Genomic DNA, 26,479 nt, shown 5'->3' on the forward strand with positions numbered 1-26,479 from the left:
GAAAAACACGCCTGGATTGCAGCAGTGAAGCGAGAAAGCTGATATTAAGCAACTAGCAATATACAGCACACATTTTGATTCTGGTAAGTAAAATACTTTTTTTTCCAACTGGATTTTTTGTATTTCTTTACGTTATTCATTATAATATACTATGGTAGTCAATGGGGACCGAGATCTGTTTGGTTACAAACATTCTTCCAAATATCTTCCTTTGTGTTCAGTAGAACAAAGAAACTCATACAGGTTTGGAACAACTTGAGGGTGAGTAAATGATGACAGAATTTACATTTTTGGGTGAACTATCCCTTTAAAGAATGTATACTTGAATGTTGTATTGTGTTACAGTTAAATGCAGTAGTTTAGAAAAGGTAACAGTAAACATTTTTCATCACTTATTAAGCTTGGCTAATGTTAATTCCAGCATATACTGATGTATTACACAATAATAGCATTATTTTTAAAGTCTCCTGTAGTCAATGATTTTATCCCTTAAAACTCATCTTTGATCACCAAAATGACATATTTAAGCGTTGTTGTTTTTTTCCTTGAAAAAAAATTCTTCATGCCTTAAAATATTTAGAATGTAACTAGACACCCTTGCCTCATTTAGTATAAGCGGTTCTATGAATATGCAAATGAGCCCCGCCTCCACTCACTCACTGCAGCTCAGAGATCCACTCGTTGACGATCACACGTTGATCTGATTGTTTAACTGTGATTTCAAAGTGTGTTTTTGAGACTGTCTTTAAGTTCACTGAAGTTTAAAGGGACAATATGTAGCTTTTTAGGTATTTTATTATCTAAAATCAATATTTTTATTCATAAATATGCCCTCAATGGTGTACAAATACCTATGCCAATGATCAGACTAATCCTCGTAAACGAAGAATTTATTATCTTTATATACATGGGACGGGTAGGTCCACGGAGGCTTCCATGTAGTTCCGCCATCTTGAAAAACTATAAAAGCAGAGCAGTGAGAGGCGCTTGTCACTGCTGTGGCAAGTTTAAAAGGCTGCACTGCACGGTTATTTATACACCGTTCATTCATACATACATATGAGTCACAGGATAAGGAGTCCTCGTCGATGAAAAAGTCTGTTTTGACTGTTTTGATAATTTACAATAAAAAAAAAATGGTGCCGACTTAAGAATTTGCACATGGTTTGTCTTATTAAAGCACATTAAAAACACCACATAGATAAACAACATAAAAATGGGATTTTCACCACAGGGGGACTTATATTGTGCATTAACCATATTAAGTTAAATAAATGTTTTTTTACTTTTGTCTTTAATAGGAAAGCCATCATCTGTAATGTAAGACGTCTCAGAAAGTACGACAGTTAATTGTCCTGCAGTGCCAAACCACACGTGACCATATGAACCCCCAGATGTGTTCAAGAACTTGAGGATGAGATGCAATGTTGCAGTTAAAGGGCATATTGCATTTTTTATTTTTTTTTATTAATATATAACCTTGAAAATACCATATGAAAAGTTAATGCAGGATTTAAAATTGTTTTGCAAGACATAAGGGCACAAATTTAGTAGAAAACGTGACAGTTTCCTTGACCGTGTTGAAAAAACTCTTATTTTCATCAATGCATCATATTACGTCATGAGAGGGAGTCGTTTGCCGGGCTCTGCGTTTGCCCAGTGCAGAGTAGGCTGGTATTCAGTTGGAGCGGTCGTGATTCAGTGTGTTTTCGGTGGTTATTGTATTTCAATTAATGATCGTCATGGTAAATTATTGTGAATTATGGCCTGTCAGGACATCGAGTTCACAAGTTTCCGAACAAGAAAAAGGATGGTGCTAATTCCGTGCCTGGGTACGTTATGTGCAGGGTACGAGATGGGACTTCACTTCTGCATCTGCTTCGAAAAACAAGGTAGTGTGTAGCGTTCACTATTCACCTTATTCTTCGCCCGTTCTATTTCCCATGATTCATAGCGGGTTTAACTGACTAAACAGTTTTCTATTCCGGTTCAAGAGTTTGTTTACATAGCATGCTAGCACTAGCGTAAAGGCTACGGTGATGTAGTTATTAAAGTAGTAGATAATGTTCGGTCAAGATGGGAAGTAGTCGATGGCTACACACCGCCGATGAAATCTCAAAAGATCATGAAGGCGACCGTATCAGAGTGCCACATCCCTCAAAATTGACAGGTTGGGTGGATGACATGAAGCTATGGCCAGGAGTTAGCTATATTGACATCATTAATTATTTTGTCTTACCACATCCAGGGCTTGACATTAACTTTTTTGCTCACTAGCCAATGTGGCTAGTGGTTTTCCAAAGTTAGTAGCCATACAGCATTTTTACTAGCCACATTTTTGTTGTTGTGAAATTACCTGATAAAAGTTGACTATGGCGTGCTAAAATTTACTTGAACTAGATCTACAACACTTTTAAATGTAAAGCCACTGTACACACCCAAATCAAGACTACATAAATATATAACAATACAGGTCATTATCATTAGCTCTGATAAGGTTGTGTGTAAAGCTCCTTTTTAAAAAAAACTAAAACCATGTATTATGTATTATATGTCGCCACATAGCTCCACCGGCATACGACGTAACTCCAGCAGGGCAGCTAGCTGTCTCTTCGTTTCTGTGTTGTCGGTCACTAGCGCAAGCCGCAAGGCAACACTGTGTGCATGTAATACTCATTAGGGCTGTCAAAATTGCTCAAAAACGACGTTCGAATATTCCCTCTAAAAAACACATAGAACTATTCGAACATCTGGTTGCGCATTTTGTCAACATTACGTCAATAACAGGACAAATTAATACAAAGAGACATAACTACTTGTATAGGTAGTTTATTTAAGTTTAAACATATTTGACAATGTATTACCTACACAAAAACAAGTAAATCACCTAATGGCCAAGACTGCAGACCTCACTCTCGCTCGCTCGCACTCGCAGGCACTCTTTCTCTCTCTCGCCCTCACCCTCATGCTGCGTTCACACCAAACGCGAATAGAGCGTCTGGCGCGAGTGATTTCAATGTTAAGTCAATGTAAAGCCGCGTTTACGTGCGTCTGGAGGTCTAGCGGCGCGAATGAGGCGTCACGCTCTCTGCGCATAACGGTTTAAATGAACAACAACAATAAGCAAACGTTGAGTGCTGATCAAGAGTTTTGTGCAAGCAATTTAAGATCGCGACTTTTATATAGCAGGCTTCATTCAGTGATTGAAACAAATATTATTAACATTAATTGAAGTTTTACAGTATATAGAACCGACATTGAACGCCCCGAGCGAGCTGTGCTGTGGTAAACATGGAACTTTTCATGGAAATCAAACCAGTGGAAGCCTGCAGTGCATGAAACTGCTGTATAACCTACCTTATTCATGCAATATCTATTCAGTCAGTGCAGTAGCCTACACTTTAGTAATGTTTATGTTACCTGTCCCTGATACCTCAGGCAGCGCGCCCACTCGCAAAGCAGACAGCCGCGCCTCTGCTACTGCGGGCGTTTTTCCACATTCGAATATTCATTTTCACCTTCGAAATTCTGTTTTTAAAACTATTCGAATAGATATTCGAATTTAGAATATTCGTTGACAGCCCTAATACTCATGGGAGTTGTAGTGTCGTAGTGTCACACTTATTTCAGATGCCTTTTGAAAAGACTACAATTATTCAACCCGCCAAAGTGGCTAGTTGGAGTGACTATGTTACCCGCCACGAGCAAAATCCACCCGCATTTGGCGGGTGTTAATGTCAAGCCCTGGCCACATCCCTCAAAATTGACAGGTTGGGTGGATGACATGAAGCTATGGCCAGGAGTTAGCCATATTGACATCATTAATTATTTTATCTTTTCGGAGGGTGTACATCGTGAGGAGATGCGCAATTACAAAAGCACAGAGGCCTTCAATTACTTCTTTAGTAATAAAGTCTGGCGCATTTCTTTACTGAAGCACGAAGACTATGTCTTTTTGAAAGCAGAGGTAGATGGGAGTCAAAGTGCTACCCAGCCTAAGCTTATTGCTTGGGTTATGCTGCAGCAGTCGGGGGTGATAGCAGAGCTGCCAACTCTCACGCATTCACCGTGAGACACGCAATTGACACTTTTCACACACTCTCACGCCACACATCCATTTTCTCACGCACAGAAAAATCGCGAAGCAAAGAGGACACGGAGACCGACAGACTAGACAGAGCAGGTTACTTATGATCTCGAAAAAAATCTCAGCTCTCAGATTCTGTCAATTTTATTACGAAATTCAAACAATAAATACTGTTTTGGCGCTTGTAAATGTGACGCAACAGATCCCCAGCGGCACGTGAACCGATCATCTCTAGCTAGTAAATAAACACAAATGAACACTGTTGAAAGATACAGTACAACTTACCGAAATGTATATTCCTCATACATAATATCGACCAATCAATCAAACAAAGGGGTCAATAAAACAGCTGGAGAACAATTATGTCACATAACATAAGCCATTTAATGACCATAATATGGGCTATAGCACATAAGTTGGCTAGAAAAAAAGAGCTATAGAGAGTATTTTGCTAAATATGTATACTATATTACATATTTATTATATTTTTACTTATATCATTAAATAAAGTTGTTATTATAATAAAAAAATGCATTATATTTAATTTGAGTTATTTTTAACCTTAAATAATACTGCCAGCTGATAGGGCTCTCTGTATGTTTACAGCATTGGGTGAGTTGTTTTTTTTCTTGAGAAAATTTAAGGCCTAGCTTGTGTAGCCTACCTAATCTAAATGAGTCAATATTAAATCAAATCACAATAATTGAATTGAATTGAAATAAAAAAAAAAGCATAGCTTACCAGAAATTGTACCATGTAAACATTGTAACATGTTGTCACTAAGCCTAATAAAATTCAGTTTAGTTACTAAAATGTTTTGACAATAACAACACACTTATTGTGATGCAATAATTTGTTTTACCCAAACCCCCTCGTCCCCTTCATTAACATATCCCACATAAACTTGTAATGAAATGCATTTGTGTTTATTATTAGTCTGCAGCCAAAACTTGTTATTATTATAAATATAATATAATATTCTATAATTCAATTTCATTCTGTACAAAACCACTTTAATGTTTGTGTTGGCTGTTTCTACATATAAAGTTTTTATACAGTAAGACAGTTGTGATTGTGATTTTTTTTTTTATTCATTGTCACCAAATGAGGCCATTTAAAAGCCTTTATAAAGTCCCTCTTCCTCTGGAAACTCTCTCCTAATGGCTGACTCACACAACACATGCAGGTAAGGGTCCAATACTAGCTTTGCTATTAGCTTATACATGATAATAATCTGTACAATTTTGTGAATATCTGAGCATAGTGTTATACATATCGTTGGCTAACGTGAATATATCTATAAGATAACAAAAATAAGCTACAACACACTGTTGACTTTACTCTTTTATTTTATTCAAAGCGAACAACGTGTTTCACATCTACAGTAGGTTTGTCAAAAGAAAAAATCATCTGTTTCATGGTTTTGTTGTATTTTAAAACACTGCTTTCCTTAAAAAACATTTTGTCAGACGTATTTGGTAGCATTATTCACTTGTTTCACTCTATATTTATCTATTTACTTATGCTGCGTCATGGACCCCAGAGGCTTATGTGTGCTGATTTTCTAAAAGATACACTGTTAACCCTAACGCTTAAAATAATTAATTGGTTGAGTAGGGCCAACTTAAATTATACAAATGAGTTCAATCAAATTAACTTTGAGTATTAAGAACTTTATTTTGAGTTCACAAAACTTAGACATTTTAATTAAGTTGAATTGTTGAATTGTTTTGAGTTCTATTAACTTGTTTCTTTTAATTTAGACAAACTTAAATTTAACTGAAACTGGGGTGGGATCTCTATTCCCCAGCATGCTTTGCCATGACACTTAAAAGGTAGAGTAAATGCTAAAATTGTTTTGTACCAGATTAATGTTAAAGCCCATGTTGCAGGTTTTTTTTTTTTTTTTTAATATAACCTTGTATGAAAATACCATATGAAAAGTAAATGCAGGATTAAAAATTGTTTTGCAAGACATAAGGGCACAAATTTAATAGAAAACGTGACCGTTTCCTTGACCGTGTTGAAAAAGCGCTTTTTTTCACCATCGCGTCATATGACGTCACATGAGGTAGTCGTTTGCCTCTGCGTTCGCGCTCAGTGCAGAGATAGGTTGGTATTCAGTTGGAGCGGTCATGATTCAGTGTGTTTTCTGTGCTTATTGTATTTCAATTAATCATCGTCGTGGTAAATGATTGTGAATTATGGCCTGTCAGGACATCGAGTCCACAGGTTTCCGAATAAGAAAAAGGACGGTGCAATCTTCCGTGCCAGTTTGCGTTTTGTGCCGGGTAAGAGACGGGACTTCACTTCTGCTTCTGCTTTGAAAAACGCGGTAGTGTGGACCGAATTATTTTAATCCCGGCGATATGTGCACACTGTCCCAGCTCCTTCATCGGGTCGCCCGGTCCGCCGTCAGCATGTGGTTCGGCCGCCAGCGGGAAACATGACGCTCACAGATCCGTCAGAGATCACTTATTGTACATCTGTTTTACAAAATGTGCCTTGTCTTAATTTAATTCATTAACATATCCTACATAAACTTGTAATGTAATGCATTTATGTGTTTGTTATTAGTCTGCAGCCGACACTATTATTATTATTATAAAAATAATATATTATGTTCTATAATTCATTTTCAATCTGTACAAACCGACTTTAATGTTTGTGTTGGCTGTTTCTACATATAAAGTTGTTATACAGTAAGTCAGTTGTGATTGTGATCATTTATTTTATTCATCGTCACCAAATGGGTCAATTCAAAGCCTTCATAAAGTCCCTCTTCCTCTGGAAACTGTCTCCTAATGGCTGACACACACAACACATGCAGGTAAGGGTCTAAGTACTAGCTTTGCTATTGCCTGATACATGATGATAATAATCTGTACAGTATTGTGATCTGAGCATAGTGTTATACATATCGTCGGCTAACGTGAATACATCTATAAGCTAACACTGTTCTCTCACCCTGTTCTCCTCAACACCACAACTCACCGTTGTTCTGTCTAACCCTGGCCTGTCCTGCTCACTTGGCTTCATATCAGGCTCATAATTATATGATATCATCATATATATCAATTATAAATGAATTATATATATATATCATACGAGTAAACATTTAGGCTACAATTCCCTTTCCGAGCTGTCACCAATTGCTTTCCTATTCGCTAGTTGATTTACTTTGACCGCTCTACCTCATGTTACGTCACTTCAGGTTCGGCGGTTTAAGCGATTTTCAAATGCGGAAGTAAAAATTTCTCACAAAAACGACCCCAGAAGCCTAAATAGCGTTTTATAAGTATATGTTTATATTTAAAACTAGTTCCTACATTATTTTTCTATACATTGGCTTACTGGGTACTCTAACCTGCAACATGGGCTTTAAGTGGGAGATTTAGTAATGTTTAATGTTTTGTTTTGCTATAGTTTTGAAAAGTTTCTGGTATTTTGGTTTTTGGGGGGTTACCATCATTGTGACGGGCGGAGCATGAGCTGGGTTTGAGAACAGTGAATTAACCCTTTAGAACCTGAAGCTACAATTGGTGATTTTCAAAATAATTTGTTTTTGACTGTAAAATTCTAAACCAATGTGCGCTCTTCAAGTGTAAGGTGTCATCTTTTCAGAAAAAGATGGCCTTCAATAAATTACAGTTATTGGCCATTAGTGTGTGTGTGTGTGGTGAGTTTGTAAATAGAATTTAAATAGACAAAAATAATAGAAACGTGAATAAATGTACAGATTTTTATTTAGAAAAAATCTTTAAAAAAAAATCCAGAACAAAAGAACCTAACAATTTAAAGTGGAAAATCTAATTATAATGCATATATAGCCTACAAGTCTTTTTTGTGACACTGGGTTGCACGGTTTTCATTTAGGATACTTTTTCATACACGCACGCATACAAATACATACATAACATTACATATACGCACGCCCCCACATGCTAAGATAGCCTACATGAAAGAGTATTCGGCCATCAAAAATCATCCCACACAAATACATCATGCTGGTGTTTGTCGGTGGACAAAATACTGTTTGAATATCTTTTGATAAATAAGATCTAAGACGACTAAGCACAGTTTTTGCTTTAAAATTGTACATTTTTGAACAGATGCTGTTATGTAAAATAACAGCTCGGGTAAAATTTATGCAAAATTATTTCTGGGTCATTCTATGGCAATGTCCATTTTATGTCCCTAGCCTTTAGGGTTACAATTTCTTCATATTTTAAAAAATATAACATGTTATTTGAACAATTACGTCGTCTTGAGCCATCCATGTGGCAATATTTGATTTTTAATATTTGAAAGTAGTGGTCCCCTGGAGTTGTGTCACCGGCGTTATCGTTAAACAAAAATCTAATATTTTAAAATAAAAATCATACTGATGACATCACTCAACTTCCTTCTTCCAAATTCATGAATATCTATGAAGAAAGGCCCATGGCCTCTATTCAGTTATCAAAATTTTTCTCATTTATCTCATGATTTCATATGAAGCTTTAGTTGAACTTTTCTGAAACAAACTACAATGCTAATACATAGCAACTACACAGAGAGGAAGGGGAGGGCCTGTGTCCCTGCCATGATGGAAACAATCTTCATTTTCAATTTAGCAAACGGAGAGCAAACATCTCTTCTGCTCAGAAATTCAAGGATCTATGATTTTAACCAGAGACAAAAAGACGACCTAATGTTCACCGATGGTAAGTTCACTTCAACACATGTTTAAAACTACTTTTAAAATACTTGATAATTTAACGTCTTATTTCAAATAATTTGAACTATTATTCACTTTTTTATGTTTTATTTATCTATGTAAGTCAGTATATTGTGGTGTCCGCATGATGACCCTATATCACTGATGTATTGGATTAAAATACTTATACTTGATAATTTAACATCTTATTTCAAATAATATGAACTATTATTCACTTTTTTTATGGTTTATTTATCTATGTAAGACTGTATGATGTTGTGTATTAGATTAAAATACTTATAGTTGATAATTGTATTCTTATCTCTTATCTCATATTATCATATATATATTTTTAAATGTTTTTATTTTATTTAACAATAGCCTAATGGATTTATTTCTTAAACTCATCGAGGAAAAGGACATCTTCAAACAGTCTAATTTCAACATGGTGTTTAAAAGATTAAAACTAACTTTAAAAATAGTTATACTTAAATACATTTTATTTCATATATTTTATATGGTTTACTTATATAAAATATAAGTAAAGCATCTGCAAAGCATCTGGTTTAGCATCTGCAATGCTTTTATTTGTAAAACCTAATTTGTAACATTTCATCAGCTCCGAAAGATTCAAAGAGCTGTGGACGTCAGCAGTTAGAGACAACAAAGACAGTCTCATTTCATCTCAGCTAAGCGCACTTCGACTCATGTTTAAAACTTTTACTTTTAAAGGGGAAATGAAACGTCCATGTTTTCGCACTGGTAGTAGCTACATATATTAGAAAAATCACCTTGCCTAAAATTTTATTTTAAAAAGTTGTTAAAACCACAGATATGACAAAATTATTTTTGTAATTTCTAGCTAGCTATCTAGCTAGCAAGTCGCCATTTTGGAGTGACGTCACAGCCTACGTAATGGGGTTGGTTGGTTCCGTTGGTGAGTGAAGAGAGTAAGAACCCACGATCTGCCATGACTTCGTCTCCAGGCTTTAAATAGTCCAAGATACCAGAGTTCATAGTGATATATTTGTCACTGGCACGTCCTCCATATCCAGTTGAGATAAACATGATTAAGCCACATGGGACAACAGCAACAAGGTATTTGATTGTGTTGTAATATATATAAAAAATATAATATAAATAGAAAAAAAATATTTTTTTCTCTAAATTAATTCTAATATACAGTGTAATCATGGAACAATCAAGGAAATTAATTCCTGACAATGTACAGGATAGTGTTAGTCACTTTAACATGTTAAGTAACTTTGTTGTTGTTCTTTCTGCTCTTCCTCAGTCAGGGTTTGTCACTCTGTTACGGGGCTGTGAGGATGCAAATCTACTCAGATGCTTGGCAACAGACACCGCTTTCTCTGGTTTTTCCACACCTTTGTGCTGGGCCAGCGTGATAACAGTCTCCGTTTTCAGCTCCTGCAATGTTGCCCGGATGGATGTCGACTTGCACCTATTGATCACTCCTGCCACTATGTTCTTCCTGAAGGTATAGTCCTTGTCCACCTTCAGTGGGGTCACCACATACTGTTGAGCAAACTTGAAGTACTGGTGTTTATGTTGCTCCTCACCTTCCTTCGTTTTAGCTGTCTTCCGGTCCACATTACTGTTATGATCCAGTGCAGCAACTCTCGACGTGCCTCCAAACTCTCCCTCAGAAATTTCTTCCTCTTTGTGGAGTACTTCGTGTACAGGGAGTGAAGACTCTCTAGCTGTCTTGTGTGAATGCCCAGTGTGGTTTTCTCCAATTTCTTCAGAAGCTGCTTGCCAAGCACTATCTTCTGCAGGTGCTGAAAGGCAGCAGAGCTAGGAATGAACCATGGACGCTGACTCTCTTCCTCAGGGGTGTAGGTAGGGTGCTCACACCTGGTCACTGTCTCACCAGATACCCAGTGGTGCACATTGGTAATGTGATGGAGGATTGAGTTCCACTTCTCTTTCAACTTTGTCACACTTCCCTCACATGTTGTGACACAAATCCAGAGGTGGTTTGTGATCATTCTGATCCACTCAAACAACTCTTCGTTGTGGCACTGCAGCAGTCGTTTTTTGACAGACTTAACAATGTGCCAGAGGTCATATTCATGCTGTAAGGATTTATATTCCTGACGAATGACTTTCTGCACTGATGGGTGGCAGTCGGTTGCCAAAACAGATATGGTCACATCATATTCTACCAACTTGGAAAGGCACCTCTCCATACCATCCACCTCAAGCCAATAACTGTTCTTCACCTCTTTGACTTGAACAGTTTCCTGTCCCACCACCAACTTCGACTTGATGTCTAGGAGTTGAGTAGGTTCCATACGAGGCATTGTGACCTGGACTGTCATATCTGGAGTCTCCTGACACGATGAGCCGCTCATCACCTAAGGCACTCAGTACAGCCTCATTGTGTACTGTCCAGGGGCCTCATTTATAAAGCGTGCGTACGCACAAAACGGGGCTGGAAACGTACGTACGCCAGTTCCCACGCAAAGGTTGTGATCTATAAAAAACAAACTTGACGGGAGAATGTGCGCACCTTTAAGCAAACTTTGAGCCGTGCGTACGCACATTCTGGAGACAAAGGGAATTGGCGACACCGATGGTGAGGTCGTGAACTGAAGTTCGATTGTAGAAAATAAATGTGAGAAGAACGATTATAAGAATTAATGACATTTAATTTTCACTCCATTTCATACGTTATATCCACATTATCATGAAGATTAAATCCAACAGTGTTATTTGTGCCGATTGTTTTAGGCTATATACATCTAGTAAAATCCAAACGTAATTCAAAATGTATTAAAAGTAAAATAAAATAATAATCAGCGCTGCCTTACAGTCACATTGTCCACAACGGGAGCACAGGAGGACATGGCGCGATACATGTGATACAGAATAGCATGAAATACCCTTTTATTAGAGAACTGCAGAACACAGTGTAAAAAGGAAATATTTTCCTTAATGTACATATATCATAAAATGTCAAAGTCTGCAAATACAGTCATGAAGCACAATCGCTACTCATCATCGGTCCTAACTATTACGGTGTTCATTACAAAACCGTCAAGAAGCATGTGTTCACTATAACATTTTCGTCTTAAATTTTCGCCCACAAATTAATTATGTGATTTTGTCAAGGTGTTAACGATCAGTCTATTTGCTAGAAACATATAAATTCTCCGGTGACCCGGGTATGTAATGCTTCATGATGGCACTCCTGGCACTGTTGGAGGATTACGCCAATGGTAGAATAAGGAGAGAACGAGTTTTCAGGGACCATGATGATTTCCTGGCCCATGATGATGACTGACTAATAAGCCGATTTAGATTCCCTAGAGCTGTGCTCTTGGATCTGTGTGCTGAATTGGGTCCAGTATTAGAGAGGGCAACACGCCGGAACCATGCCATCCCAGTCCAAATACAAGTCCTCACCACTCTGGGGTTCTTGGCAACCGGCTGTTTCCAGCGGGAATTGGCAGACAGGTAAATTAATAATATAAAAAAACTATAAGTAATCCTCAAATTTGTCTCTAAGACCTTTTTGTATATGAAATAATTCCATTGGAATCTATCATCTCACCCTATAGGTCTGGTATATCACAGCCGTCCCTGAGTGCCATAATATCTGTCGTTTTAAATGGTATACTTAATATGGTTAGTCGATACATCAGGTTCCCCTACACTGTGCGAGAACAGGCCGAAATTAAAATGCAATTTGCAGCAATGTCTGGTTTCCCAAATGTAATCGGCGCAATTGACTGCACTCATGTTGCTATAAGGGCACCATCTGAAAATGAATTTGCTTATGTTAATAGAAAGCATGTGCATTCTATTAATGTGCAAATCATATGTGACTCCAACATGACCCTCACAAACATTGTGGCACGCTGGCCTGGTTCAACACATGATTCCATTATCTTGACACATAGCAGTGTAGGGAACAGACTAAATGCAGGCGCAGTACGTGATGGCTGGCTTCTTGGTGAGTTTAACAATATTAAAAAGTAGAAACTGTAACAATTTTGTTTTTAATATAATTATAACCTGCAGGCGACAGTGGCTACCCCCTGAGACGCTGGCTCCTCACCCCATTTTTAAACCCGCAGAGCGCAGAGGAAACTCATTATAACGAGGTCCACTCTCGTGCCCGCGCAGTTGTGGAGCGTGCCATCGGCATCCTGAAATGCAGATGGCGTGCTCTGGATGCCTCGGGTGGCAGACTTTTATACCATCCAGCAAAAGTGTGCAAGATTGTCAGGGCGTGTGGTGTTTTGCACAATATAGCACTGAGGAATGGTATTCCTCTCAATCCTGATCTCCCTCTACCCCAGCATTACGACCCCGAGCCACAGCCCCCTGGCCGACAAGAGGGATATCAACGAGGTGCAAGAATCCGTGAGGATGTCATGCGGCGTTTGTAAAGAAAGACAAAACTCAAGGTTCATGTTTTAACTGCACCTTTTAATGATTGTGCAATTTCTTGCATCACTTCTCTCATCTGCCGTAGCTCATCTGCAACCCTGTTGACAGCGTTTATTGTCTCTCGCTGTAACTGCAGGACTGCGTCAGTGAGTACCCGAGCACTTTTGGACGTGCCAGACGCAGAAGGGGCACTGCTTTGAGCCGGACGCTGTGCATCTGCATCTGAGAACCCCTCACCCTGAACCTCCTGTTCACTCACAGCTTCAGACTCCGGAAGGACTGGAGGACAAACAATTGGCAACATTTATCCATTTATCACCCCACACACTCAAATGTACAGCGTTAATGATTAAAAATCTGTTTAACCTTGCTCCTCTGTGGTTTCAGTCACGTCAGTGTCTCCCTCCTTTTCCGACACAATACCACACACGCTGACCTCCCCAATTATAGCCGCGATTTTGCTGTCCACTGATGTGAGATCAGCTGTACATGGGCCCCCACCAGTTGCAGCCACGCTCTGGCGGTGGGAGGACAGTTTTCTCTTTGCCTCCACCTTGAATGAATGAGAATCTTTATTTCACATATTTTGCATACTGTAAGCACATGTAAATAAAACTTTTTGAAAATCAATATTGCTATGTATATAGGTATGTAGCCTAATAAAACACAAATGTAATATGTTGGTAAAAACAATTTGTATACCTTCAGGTCGGACCATTTTTTCTTTAATTCTGCAACAGTCCGTTCTGTCCCACTGACACAATTGACGGCAGAAGCAATACTTTGCCACTCGCACTGCTTCTTTTTATTAGTGACCCCACTGCTGTGGCCACCAAATAACACAGTTTTCCGAGCCTCCACCTCCCCTACAAGTGTTTCAATCTCAGTATCTGAGAAATTACGTTTTTTTCCTCTTTTCTCACCTGTCGCCATTATTCAAATTAACAGAAATACACGTTTTCACTTTCTTGGATTAATTAATTGGCGGGTCGCATGCCAGTTTTCCAGGTATATATGGGATTCCACTCTCATTTACATGCTGATCAGCAATCATGAGGTGATTTGCATTGACTATTTATGGTTAAAAATGGGCGTGTACAGGGTGGGATATGAGGCTGGTTCACGTACGCACATCTGCGGGTGATCTGTGATTTATAAAGGGAACATTGCTTACAGGTGTGCGTACACACGGTTTTATAAATCGGAATATTTTTTGGCGTACGCCATTTTTGGCTTTTGGGCGCACGTAAACTTTTAGTAAGGATCCTACGCATAGTTTTATAAATGAGACCCCAGGTATTGTTGACCTCTGGGATGACATAGGCCTTCTGTATGTTGAACCACTGTCTTTTTGAGATGGTTTCCAGATCAATGGTGTCGCACACCTCCATGAATGGACTGCATTAATTTCCAGTGACAAATACAGCAGCAGGTACAGAAACATTGCATTCCATAATTCCTCTAACTAAAGGCTGAGAATGCCACATCAAATCATGGCCATCAATGCATTCTGTGTTGATCCTAAGCCCAAATCCACTTTTGGAGACTGCCAGTGGCCTCACCAAACATTTGCCACAGCCTTCCCAATGACACACATGAAAGAGCTTCAACAATTCACCTGTCGACACAATACTTTTTCGCTCTTGTGAGACATTTGTTTCCCCATCCTCAACATCACTTAAACTGTGATCCTCATCACTGATGCTTTCCTCACTACCCAACTCAAACTCATCATCATTGGGATTATCTTGACTCTCTTCTATTAAACTTTCTACCTCAGACTCTTTACAGCCCTCACTGCTAAGGTCCAGATCTTGCTGAGATGACAGTGCTGTAGCTGGGGAGAATTTCGGCTGGGGAGTCATTTTGGCTGTTATATTGATACATAAATCATATCCTGCTATGGAAATATTTAGGCTAGGGGACGTGTTTTGGGTTGGGAGGGTTAACAGGTGTTTATGAGTGCTGCTGTTTGGACTGAGAGATGCTCATGATGATCATCTACGTTTAATAGATGTTGGTGAATATTGTTTATTTTATTTTGGTGTGTGCATCTTTGATGCTGACTTCTGTGGGTCGCTGAAATCCCTACCTGTCTCTTCCCTGCCTGGCTGGCGCTTTTTAGCGCCCTTTCCCTTCGGCGGACTGATGCCTCTGTCCCGCTTGTCACGGTTTATGAATGCATTGTTTCCTGCTTGTCTCGTGTTATGTTGTTATGTGTGTGTGTGTGAGTGGGCATGACCGACCATCATTGTCTGATCAGCGGTTCAGCTGATCTCATTCACGGCGCCAGCTGCAGCTAATCCACTCACCTTTAAATACTCACCCATTTCTCATCTCCTTTGTCAGATCGTTGTTTGAAGTTGTCCGTGCTGTGTGTTTGTTCCCGGTCCTGTGCTACGTCTCCAGTTTCGTGCTTCCTTGTCCCTGTTCGGTATTCACTGTGGATTTCGTTCTGTGTCTGGATTTCGTCACCACCATTCACAAACGCACTCAAACGCTTCACTTCATCTGCACCTTGTTGACCATCAAAGTCCCTGCGCCACCCGCCTGCTGCTTAATCTGGAACTATAATTATATTATTGTCTTCAATAAAGAGTTTACTTGCATTTGCTTCCTGTCGTCAGTTATGATACTGCTGTTGTCAGTATGTTGGGCGGTCAGTAGAGCACACATTATAGGCAGTGAAATTGAAGACAGACGGAGCAACTTCAGGCTTTAGTCTGTTGGTCCGGCGAACAACTAGTTTACCAAACTCAAAGGTCTTCTCCTCAATGTAATCCTCCTCCAGAAAATGTTCACTGCAAACCCTGGAGTCAGCGCCCATCGGAGGGCTCTCTCTCTTCAGAGCCGTTAGCCAGCGCAGCAGTACAGTTTTCCGTTTCAGTGGCAGTTTATGAAAATGGACTGTTTTGTCCTTGGCTTTGACCCTGTAAAATTTGTTTTTACATCCAGGAGCAATACAATAGTGGCCTCCCTTTTGTCGTCTTCTGTCCTGTGGCTCCTCAGTCTCCATCTTACACTAAGCTAAGTTACCTGTCTTTCACTGTCTCTTCCACTAACTTAACATTACCTCTGTCTTTCGCTATCTTTGTCTTTCACTATCTCTATCTTTCACTGTCTCTTTCACTATCTCTGTCGTTCACTATATCTATCTTTCTCTATCTCTGTCTTTCACTGCCCAGAGCCTTTAAAGCCACCCATCCCCATGACGTCACATGTTAGAATACTGCACAATGGTGGCGCCCTGACCGCGAAAGACATAACGGTTTTTCTTTTTTTCTTTTATATGCTTCATTTCCCCTTTAAATGCATATAAAATATTTGAAATAAGATGACATTTAAGTATATGTATTATTTATCAGCAATGCTATTTCTTAATTTCATTTACCCTGTTTTTATTCTCTCCCACAGACATTATGGACGCTGTTGTGAAATCTGAAAAACAAATCCATGACAGATTTCTTCATGTTCATAATTTCACCAATCTGTGGACATTATCCACCAATAATAAAACATCCCTGCAAAAAACATTCACTTCCTTGTCACACCAAGCAGCTTACAGTCATAAAACACACATCCATAAACACACCATAACCACACAGGGTCAAATTTCACATGGCATCATAAAAACCCCATATAAGGACTTCTTATCATAAAACCATAAATCAATTTTAATCAATAATTTTACTTCATATAGCGACTCCTCATGATCTACTTACCTGCTCAGCTATCTACGATCCCTGTTCCTGTTCACATCTGGTCCTGGTCTCATCCTGTGTCTCGTCTCGTCAATCTGGTTTCCCGTCTCGTCTGTCCGGGTCCTGGCTCACCGGTTCATCATCCACCACGCAATACAGATAAGACCATCAGTGAACTTCACCAATCCTGCACTACTACTTCCAGTTTATCATTTTCTAAGTAGTGGGAATGATCAAGAGTTTTGCTGATATTTCTTGAGGACAGCCTACACCCTCTCGGTCCCTGTTTTAGAAAGTTCAGCAATCGTCTGACAACCCCTAGGGCAGACAACATGCATATAGTCCAGCACAAACGTTTGTATGCACTGCAAGCCTGCAGTGATCAAGGGTGAACAACCAGTCATCTTCTGTTCTTGCATCAATCTACTCCTGTGACTGGTAGTTGAATACAACCCTGTTACGTAACACCAAGAGCAGCTCATCAACCAATGTGCGTGTTGCCTTATTATTTACAGCCCATTTTGCCAAATCACTTCTTAGATCACTTGATTCCTCCTCGGACAAAGTTACAATTTCTGAATCACTTTCACCATCACTGTCTGAACATATAAAAACTAAATATTTTCAATTTTTAATGATTTTATTTATAAAACATTTAGGCTTAAAATAAGTCAAAAACATTCAATCAAATGAGGTAGGCTGTGCTCATCATTTTTTAAATAATATCTTCCACATCAACCTGTATTTACATTTTACAAAAATGTAAATGATTTTAGTTTTAAGGGTAACAGTTCAGATTCAAATAGATGGTTGGGTTAGGTATGGGGACAACTCACCGTTGAAGGACGTGTACTTCCAAATCTCTGGAAAAGAGAAGGAAGAAGAATGAAATTTCAACCTTATTTTTAAAGTTTGTGGATGGAAAATTGTGGAAAAAAAGTGCGTTCCCGATCCGATAATTTTTTTTCCTCGTTCTAAAAAAAAATTCCGTAAACACGGCGTCGTCTCAAGAAATATCTGCGTACACACGAAACCACTGAAACCGACTGAAAACGGTGTAGTATATATGCCAGACCAGTATGGGGCGCTGTAATTCTGCCACAGAGATACACTATACACGGAGAAGAAGACTTTGAGCATGCGCATAACCTTGCGCGCTGTATACGAACCAAGAAGAAGAAGACAAAGATTATCGCTTTTTGCTCACCACAGTTGCAGAGAAGCAATAGATTTTGCTGTAATAAAGCTAGTAGGCTTAGTAGCTTCTGCAGCACGAATACAATCATATAAGTCCGCCATTATTGTTGCTGTTACTCGTGACACAGACGACACATGATGTGATGACATCATCGTTTCACAAAATATACGGATTGGCTGTACACACGAAACCGCAAGGGTGTCGTTTTCAGATTTATCCACTTTGGGACCCGGTTTCAAAAAATAGCGGTTTCAGTCTCCCAAAACGCCGGATCCGTGTGGACGAAACGCCAATACGATAAAAAATGTATACGTATACAGCGAAACGCGTCTCCGTGTGGACGGGCCCTCAGACTTGTAACCCGATTTATTAGCCAGGGCCCATCCGTAGTTGTTGAAACATGGGTTTCCTGTTTACAAACATTACAGGGTGTGCGCGCATACCAGAGGCAGAAAGCCAGATTGGTGAGCTACTGCAACAAACTTAAGTATTGAAGCTTTCCTTATTGTTTGTATATAACTGCTGACTCAATAAAACGTGATTTTAGTCGGATCTCACTGTCTGTCTTTAATTTTGCAGTTACTGTGATGGGTGAATTAATACTGTACTGCAAATCAAAGATTTGATCATGGATTATGTGGGAAGCCTTAGTAGGCTACCTCCAACTGTGCTGATTATTCATTCGGTTCACATGACGTCACTGTAGCTTTGCGCCGCCATCTTTACGACCGACGGTCTCAGTAATGCCTGCAATATGCTGTGCAGTTGGCTGCAACAACAGCTGAAAGAGGAACCCTGAACTGGTATTTTATTCTATACCAAAAGAAAAGGATAGAAGAGAGAATCACTTATTTAAAAGACTTGAAGTCTCATGTTGGTTTGTGGTTAATTATATTTCCATTATACTCTCAGTGCCCAACATTATACAGACAGATATCGACAGATAATGTTTTTTCTTCATTTTATTTGTTGGATCTGTTTAAATGTTAAAGCACTTTATCATGGTAAGTTAGTAAGATTTGGGGTTGTTTTGAATATAACTGTCTGTCTGTCTGGTAGTTAATACCTACCTAAATCTAATAAATATTTTTCTGAAGTTCATAAAGATATTGTCTTCTCCACATGCGCTTTAGATGTTATTTTGTGTAAGTAACGTTAACGTTAGCTCTGCAGACGATGCATAATCTCAGCCTTGAAATGCATATTAAATCTAATATGATTCGTCCGTTATATTAATATCTTTATTTATTCATATGATAACTTTATGTGACAAACAAACTGCAATTTAAGTCGTTATATTATAATCACTGATGAACTTTACCTCTTGATAGCTTTTAATCGCAGCCAAATCGTGAGTGAATCATTCAAAAAGATTCGACTCGAAAGATTCTTTCATATTTGTGTGTATTAACCCAGATAGCATGTATAATCGGCCCGAGCTCGGCTGCCCCGCGGCGCCTGCGGCCTAGACTCGGCATCGGCGTGTGTTAACCGGGCCGATTGTGGCCCGCAGCTCGCTCTGGCACATGCATTTTTGTTACGGCTGTAAAGTACTGGGCCGATTCATGTTCACCGTAACTGGTAACTCGGCTCTAGCTGCTGTATGATCTGGACCACTTCTGGAAATGACTCGGCTTAGGTTAAATCAAGGATGGTTTTAATGTAGCAATAATTAACATAAAAATTATTTTAAAATTGACGTAAATTCCTGACTGTATCTTAGATTGTTATACTCGTCGAGTGTCATTTTGCACAGAGCATTCTTTAATATTTATAACCATAGCAAAAATATTTAGTTGTCATGAAGATTCTTTACGTGTATTTTAAACATGCATGGGCACTTGACATTACTCGCAGTCACGGTGATTGCAGTCGCGCATCGGCTGAGTAGTGGCAACCGCAATAAGGCCAAGTCACTTTGCCACCTGCAGGCAGGCATCTATACATACAACTTTGTTAACTTTTGGCTCGTTTACCAATGGTGGGTAACAGAAACAAAATGCCGGCCAAAATATGTTTCTACCGGCCAACATAATTTTTAAGATGTAGCTATCCTGTGTCTACTTGGGTTGATGGGATGGGTAGCCTACATGCACAACGTCTTGTTAGCAACACTGAGTCTCAAATTCATTTTACTGGCTATTTCAAATGTTTACCAGCAGCAGTGACGGTTTAACTCTGGGCGCTCGGCTCAGATGCGTTTACCAGTATGAAGCCGATTTCAACAGTTGCTGCAGCAAGCGTCAGCACGCATGACGTGTCTCACTTTCGGTGAGATAAAACTCAACGCCTGACTTAAAATCATCCCTTTTCGATCCTGCGTCATTACAGTGAACTTGAGGTAAGTCTTGTGTTCAATTTCCTTAAAAAGCATCAACATTTCACGCCGAGCACAGTTGCAATCGAGTTATGTCGACCTAACGTTACATATTTCGAACTGTTGCTGATTAAATGTTGATTATTATCGATCCGTTTAAACTTTGTTCATGTTCATTTGACAGTGCTTCCCTAGATGAAACGAAAAGAAAGATTAGGACAACAATATCAAATTTTTGTCTGAGTAAAGTAGTGCAAATGGGGGTAATATGCTACTTTTATGGCGCGAACGAAGGTAACGTTGACTAACGTTAGCTGCGCTGTTTTTGCGCTAGCAGATCATATTTCCGTTCTGCGAGTTGGCAAAGAATTAGTCGCTAGGCTAGACACCATTTTTATTGAATGCAATTTACGTGAATGATATTTACGAGCACAGTCTTTGATCTGTGGAAGAAAATAAAGTGGAACAAATGTTAGCTGGCTTAAGGCCAATTCAAAACGCCAACAAACACGTTTTGTCCTAAAGTATGGAGCTTGATTCTATCAGAGAGCAGCAGTTGCTCATCCTGATGGAGCTCCTACAAATCTCCAGCAGTTCCAGACTTCATGCCAGACCCAACACATTTTGGCCTCCCACTTTCAACTATTGAGGAGCTACAATGTTTGGAGGAGACATTAAAGAATCCAGAGGAGAAGAAGAATTTGGGGAGTTAAATTATGCATTAATCAGATCATTCCTAAAAGTCAGTCCCCACTCTCACTCATGCTATATTCCTTAAATAACTAACGAGTTACATGTCTTTGTTTCAGACTGTTCTCCTTGGAATGGTCGGAGGCATGACTCTTAAAGACACTGTGGGGTGGGTCCTGAAAAGAGCAATGAACACTTCGCTGGCGAGACTCATTAAAAGTGTGGTTCTGGGTGAGTGTCAGTTCTGGATAACTGCACTGTGGTGACATCCCAGGGCTCTACAGTGTGACCTTTTTTTTTCTTTTTTTTTACTGGCTGTGACAGTGACAAAGTATTTAGGAGCACCAGTGCGACTGACCTGATCAGGTTCTATGGGTGCACCCTCCATTGAAACTGGGGCTGTAACGATTCCTCGATTAAAGTCGAGTACTTGATTTAAAAAAAACCTCAATTGCAATTACCGTGTTGAGTAACCGGCAAAATACCGGAAGTGGCGCATTCCACAGACGAGAATCCATGAGTAACATTATTACACCGTTTTCTAAGGCTACGCGATCTATTTAAAACCATTTACAATCATAATATAGCATAGTGCTATCATGAAATCACAAAGGCTGTGATTTAGTTAAGAATATGCGCTTTAAAAAAAGAAAAAAAGCCCCGGCAAGTAATTTGATTAAATATCGCCTTTTAATGGGTAGGTTAATTTGTCATTGATCAGAAGGTGCTCCTAAATTTTAAATTAAAAAGAAATGTAAGTGTAGAGCCCTGCATCCAAATTAAGTTTTGGTATCTTGTGTTTTTCTCAGATGCAGTCCGCCGCAATGCCCTGACCAAAGATTCTACAGAAGAGGAGACAGAGCTGCTCATCACCAGGTGGCTGTGGCTAGCCTCTGATAGGGATGGTGGCCGAAGCCAGAGGGCGAACAGGCGGACAACGTAGACAACTCAAAAACGCGGTGGGCCAGAATTAAATGTTTCAAAGTTAAAAATGTTGATATTAGAAAATGGTATTTGAACTCCTTGATTCTACATTAATGCTGTGATATTTCTATTCTATTCTATTCTATTCTTTTCAATTCAAATCCGAGCGCTCGGCCGAGTGTCTTTAGCCTTAATCGGGCCGCGTTAAAACCGAGCGCTCGCAGAGCAATCGGACCTAGATTCATGCCGAGGATCGGCCGATTGTTTTATCCTTAATCGGGCCGCTTTCGGCCCGCACAATTTTTGCTAGCTGGGAACCCTCTGGGGACTAAGCCAGGGGTGGGCAAACTTTTTGGCTCAAGGGCCACACTGGGTTTTAAAATTTGACAGAGGGCCGGCCCAGTAGCAGATTATGAAACACGATCTCATGAAAGTGCTATATACCACAAATTAAATTTCTCGTACCATTTATACGCCAAAAAATATATTTTTTTTGCGTGCATATGCTGCGCACTGTAAACCCATTAGTTAGGATTAGGGGTGCGGAGTGCAATTTTTTAAAAATATTTGAAATAATTTGAAAGATATTTTGAAAAATGTCAGTAACCAAACAGTTGATGGACCCCATTTACTTCCATAGTAGGAAAAAAAAAAATACTATGGAAGTTAATGGGGTCCATCAACTGTTTGGTTACCGACATTTTTCAAAATATATTCTTTTGTGTTCAGCAGAAAAAAAGAAATTCATACAGGTTTGAAACAACTTGAGGGTGAGTAAATGATGACCGTATTTTAATTTTTGGGCGAACTATCCCTTTAAGTGCGTATCATATGCACGCGAAAACTGCGTTTCATAAGAACTACAAATACAATTCGTGGTATTCGAACTTTCATGAGATCGGGCTGAGCAAACACATTTACGTTGTGGCAACGTCTGCGCGAAATTCAACAACTGAGAGACGACATTCTGACAATACATTTTTTTTATGCTAGATATCCCCATTTAGCATATGTTATGTTTTGAGGTTAATTTTTAATTAGTCAGATGTTTGATAATTATAGCCTATACTTTTTAAATATTTTTTATCCTTATTATTATTTAATGGGCCTAACTGTAAATTAGAAACAAAACACCTAAGTGTACACTTAGAAGAGTAAAAATGACAGAAGGTTACGTTAATTCAACTTTATTAAAACTGCATGGCAATCAATTTGCACTTCCAAAAGTCATACATTTGTGGAAAAAAAACCCGAAATAAACGATTATACAAATTTATTTTAAGTATAATAAAATAAAACATAAAAAGCAAAGGCAGATCAGAACATTTAATGAACAAAACCGGGTTCTGTACATGGCAGACAGGGGAGCGTAACGTTAGTCGAAAGCCGGGCGATAAAGGAGGATACATCCACAAATCCAGAGTAACTTTAGCAAAACTAAATAGCAGACAAATCAAAGGAAAAACTAAACGTGTGCAAGCGGTTACCGAACATTTTTTTCTCTGTGAGTTTTCAAAAAAAGAAATAAACATTAACGTGCACCAAGTCTATGCGCTTAAGTTGCTGTCTGTTTGGTTTCCATGGTGACGCGTCTAGCTTGTTACGTGACACACCGCAGCCACAACAGCGCTGAATGAATGATGATCTGCTTTTATGTCATTTTTCCTTTTTTACATTTGCTAGCTATGGCATGAAATATCTGATATTCCGATTGTCAAATATATGCAACACAATATATATATAACGCAAAGTATTGCAAGAAAAAGGCAAAATGAATGCGATCTTTAGACAATTTTTTAAATACTCGACGGGCCGGATTAAACAGCCTAACGGGCCGTATGTGGCCCGCGGGCCGTAGTTTGCCCACCCCTGGACTAAGCCCTTTTTGGTCCGTTTTCTCTATTTTTACATTTGGGCTTATAAACCATATGTAATGGAGATGGAACACCATTTGTTTGGTATCTATGGATTCAGAAGACCCTAAGCCAGTGGTTCTCAAACTTTTTGGGTCACTCCCCACTTTAGACAAGAGGGAATTTTCCAGCCCCACCTGCCCCCATCGCCCCAACACAATGCTAATGAAATGCGCAACAAGCTTAACATGCTCCAATTTATTGAACTAACAAGTAGTATCAGAGTAACAGATTGTATCTAAAATACAAACTATATACATCAAATAACAAAGTTAAAAAATAAAGAAAATAAAAGTACAGCTGTGTCAACTTGCATGAAATAAAAGAAAAATTGAGAAAATAAAAGTGCAGCTGTGTCAAATTTTTTACTAATTTCAAAAATAGAAAAGATATAAAAGTGGCACTTTGCAATCTGTAAAAAAAAAAAAAAAAGGAAGGAAGAGAAATCCATTTGGCAGGTTATGCCTGCATTCGTGACTGCAATGGGCCTGTTTTGCATTATTGTTGTCCCTTTCACATGTAAGTATAAAATATTCTGACCGACCCCCCCCAACTTTATGGTTTCCATGGTGAAGCGTCATTGCTTGTCACGTGACACACCGCAGCAACAACAGCTGAATGAATTATGATCTGCTTTTATGTCATTTTTCCTTTTTTATTCAAAATATTCACAAATTTGTTAGATATGGCATGAAATATCTGATATTCCGATTGTCAAATATATGCAAGTGGAAGTGTTTTGTTGTTTAAACACCTTTATAACGATCGCGTTAGTTGAGCTGTATGCGCGATGGGCGCCGCCATGTTAGTTTGTGCCGCAGACACAGTTCAGAGAATCGGATCTGTTGGATTTACAACAAATGAATTCATCCACTTCTCCCGAAATACATAAAAGTAAGTGGGCTGGTGAACTGGGAGAAGAATAAAGGAAACTTTAAAGTTATTTACACAATGTGTATCTGATATGAATAAAACCAAACGTGTCTAATTATAATGGAAAGGATTCTTGCCTCTTCCTTTGACATCAGTGTGTATTTTACAAACTCTAAATGTATTTTTTTTTTTTTTTAGTACTTATATGTCTGAAACCTAAAATAAACATTATGTGGTTGAAAACACTGAAAAGTTGTGATATATGACAGCTCTGAGCGCGCCTGTCTCTGGCTCAGCGCCAGCCAATGTTATACATACATGTACATACGCGTACGGTATCGACACGCACTTTCATGAAATGACGGGTTGAACACACACACACACCGCGCAGTCACTCTCTAGTCTAGTGCGCGGTCTTGCTCCAGATTCCAGAAGATTTGATCTCTCGTTACCATATAAGGCATAAAAGGAAAATTTCCTCCCGTTTGGCGCGCCCCACCTGTCACGTCTCTATTCCCCACCAGTGGGGTGCGCCCCACAGTTTGAGAAACTGCCCTAAGCTAACATAAGAATGCATGTAATGTGTTTATAAAGGAAGTATGAGTAAAAAATGTACAATAAACTAGAGAATTTAAAAAACGAAAATTTTATTTTAGTACCCAGCCGGCATTTCAACGTTGTTTCACCGTTGAAACAACGTCAGGTACCATGGTTGAACCAACGGTGAATTACCTTTAAATTTTGGCAAAACGGATCAACGTTGATATTGTGACGTTGTTTCACTCTATCACCTTTCGGGGTTATGGTCTTCTGTCCACGTTGAATCACCTTTCGATTTTGCAAATTGAATCAACGTTGATATCAACCCTGTTTCACAGGCGTACCTGTAATTTTGCTTAAACGTCAACACTGAGATGTAAACTATGATTTTCGGGACATATTTAGTGTTTTCAGCAACTAATAAAACTTGCTGTACATGATTTGCAATTGGACGGCATATAAAAAAATTCTAACAATTAGATGTTCATAAATCTGCAGTGCAGGGATGAGATGCTTCATTTTCAGAAAAAAATTAAAAGTTTTGAACAATTACACCAAATGGAAAAAAATATTTTCTTAGAATTTAAATATACTCTATATTGTACATTTACACTTTCACATCATTTATTGAAAAAATTCTCGTTCAACAACAAAGCACTTTCTTAAGGGTTTAATGATATCCGAATGCAGAGGGAAAAAGCTTTTAATTCTAATTCAAATATTCACACAATAGCCTATATACAAATAATTATAAATATATTAATAAACTTGCTCAAGTCTGTTTGACCAAAAGTACATAAACCTTAACACTGACAAACACTAAAATCTTACCATTTCCAAACTTGTGACCAACATATGTACTAATTTTTTGTGACCAACATATATACTCATTTCGTAACAAACATATGTACTCATTTCGTAACAAACATATGTACTCATTTCGTGACAAACATATACTCATTTCATGACAAACATATGTAGGCTACTCATTTCGTGACAAACATATGTACTCATTTCGTGACAAACATATACTCATTTCATGACAAACATATGTACTCATTTCGTGACAAACATATGTACTCATTTCGTGACAAACATATGTACTCATTTCGTGACAA

At 38.7% G+C, this 26,479-nt stretch overlaps 1 long non-coding RNA gene across 1 annotated transcript in view; it reads left to right on the plus strand.

Moving 5' to 3' along the window:
* LOC311289261 overlaps positions 1-26,479 on the plus strand; it is a 153,254-nt gene that overhangs the window by 109,888 nt on the left and 16,887 nt on the right. The window lies entirely within an intron of this gene.

The sequence above is a fragment of the Rutilus rutilus genome (genome assembly GCF_951802725.1).
Source record: "Rutilus rutilus genome assembly, chromosome: 4".
Taxonomy (NCBI): domain Eukaryota; kingdom Metazoa; phylum Chordata; class Actinopteri; order Cypriniformes; family Leuciscidae; genus Rutilus; species Rutilus rutilus.